The sequence below is a fragment of the Capsella rubella genome, unplaced genomic scaffold (assembly GCF_000375325.1).
Source record: "Capsella rubella cultivar Monte Gargano unplaced genomic scaffold, Caprub1_0 scaffold_5, whole genome shotgun sequence".
NCBI lineage: Eukaryota > Viridiplantae > Streptophyta > Magnoliopsida > Brassicales > Brassicaceae > Capsella > Capsella rubella.
Window position 1 is genome coordinate 4,201,298 of NW_006238919.1, and position 2,149 is coordinate 4,203,446.

Sequence of the window (2,149 nt, forward strand, 5' to 3'; positions counted from 1 at the left end):
GCACACTGAAAATGCTACTTTATCGATTTGGTAGCGTTTTCATAAACGCTAGTATTGGCCGTGCTATAATAGCTTCACTACATATAATAGCACTTTTTATAAATGCTACTGTAGATGTACCTATAATAGCGATAAATATTTGCTATAGTATAAAATAAGCTAGCATTTGTTTCGCGCTATAATGTACGTTTTTCTTGTGCTCTGAAATATTTTATAATAACACTAATAAAATGCATTTGAATATTGTTTCATTACATTAATTACTGTCAAATTGTGCACCTATTATAGTCGTAATCAAGATTTTTAAAGATATAAAGCAAACAAAATCGTAAATACCAATAACCAATACTTTTCCCTTAAAGATCCAAAACATACAATGTGTAACAAGCATACAAAGTGAGCACAAGCATACAAAGTGAGCACAAGCATACTTAATCATGGTTCCTATTGCTTTGTGACAAACTCAAATCACATCACATTACACCCTCTTGCAGCTGAACATAGATCTCACCATCAGAAAAACGTTTTCCCAAGCTCCAGAACCAAGTAGCAAGAATTAACCCCACCTTCTGCATAAACCAAGACACAATACACAAGAAACAAACACATAAACCTGAGTTTAATGAGAAAGAAGCAGATGAGAATTCAAAACGAAGCATACAAACACAGAGACATGAGACAGGGAATGGAGAGACACGGATTAGTGTGACTACTTGAAACTGATGAAACCATGTTCCTTCACCTGCAGCTCTAAGTATGGCTGCCCTTTTTGGGAAAGCTTCAGCAATTCCTGCACAAAAGACCAGGAAGAAAAGGGCCAAGTTGATCATCTATAGTTTAATAAGTTTTCAAGCCAGAGAGTGAGCAAGGAAGAGTAACACCTATTGATGCTGCTGATAAAAATAATACAAACCCCTCTCCATAACAAAATGTAAGGCCAGCCAGCCACATAAAAGGACAATATGGAAGAAGAATGATTGGAAACAAGGCCACCCAAGCAAAGAGTAGAAGACCGAGAACCGGGATGCTGAAAGTGCTTCTCACCCAATTTATAAATGGAATCAGTTCCTGAAACTTAATACGTAAACACAACAACATATATGAGGACATATTTCACGTTCCATAACAGAAGTGACAAACTATATTAGACAAACATAAAAAAGGATCACTTTATAAACACATACACAAAATGCTACAAATCCATACAGGTAATTCAAATTTATGTAAAAACTGAATTCAAAATTAACGTTGGTGAGCTGCAAAATGGAGTATAAACACATCAGCCACGCCATAGATCTCCCAGTAAACAATGTCTAACATCACAAATGAAACTACATATAGGAAAAAAATCAAACTACGTTTGGAACAACAAGCAACCATAGTAGATGGGTAAACACCAAATAAAGCTCATGGATACACAAAACGGCAAACCACAGACAATTTACATTTTTGCAGAATTGGACAAAAATTCCAAGTTTTAGTGGCTGAGCTCATAAATTATATGGTGTTATTATGTTCTACAGCGCTAAAGTTTGGAATTGAATGACTAAACTTTTATGTTCTCAATCTAAAGACACATGAACCCTAATTTTAGAGAAATCAAAACCCAGCAGAAGAAACTAGAGTCCTTAGTCCTTACGCATATCGCCGGTGGATTTGCAAACCGAGAGAGGCATTTCTTCTTCTCAACTCTCTGCTCAAAAGAACCACCACTTGAAGATCCGTGAAACTCTTCGTCGTCACGAGTTGCCCGTGAAATAGATCCCCTTTAAACAAAGCCGTGAAAAAACCACCGGCGTTATCAAGAGGTAACGTCGTCCTCGTCGTCAGAAGTTGCCCGTCGTCACGAGTTGCCCGTCGTCACATTATCAAGAGGTAACGTCGTCGTCGTCGTCGCTTCTTCGCCGAGATGAAGCGATTCAATTCCTATTGGTTCCTAGCAAGGTCCACCGCTGCTGGATCTACCTCCAAATCCGCCATCCATAAACGAGAAATAACAACACCCTATCCAGATCCGCGGCGAGATGTAGCTCCAAACACATTCGATTTTTGCTTTAAATCAAAATCTCAATCTATTTCTATAAGAAGAAGAATAGCCCTTATGGGAGAGCGAGAGATGAGAAGAATAATAGAGAAGAACAAATTTTTT

General features: G+C 37.8%; 1 long non-coding RNA gene across 2 annotated transcripts; it reads right to left on the minus strand.

Annotated features, from left to right (window-relative positions):
* Positions 1 to 329: 329 nt before the first annotated feature.
* LOC111830728 lies at positions 330 to 2,149 on the minus strand. 2 transcript variants are annotated; one of them, XR_002834064.1, is made up of 3 exons: positions 1,640 to 2,149; positions 662 to 1,074; positions 330 to 569 (listed from the first exon to the last, which is right to left on the minus strand). It is a non-coding gene; the product is annotated as an uncharacterized LOC111830728 (long non-coding RNA). The 2 variants fall into 2 exon arrangements; XR_002834063.1 differs by having other exon boundaries at positions 714 to 1,074; positions 1,640 to 2,148.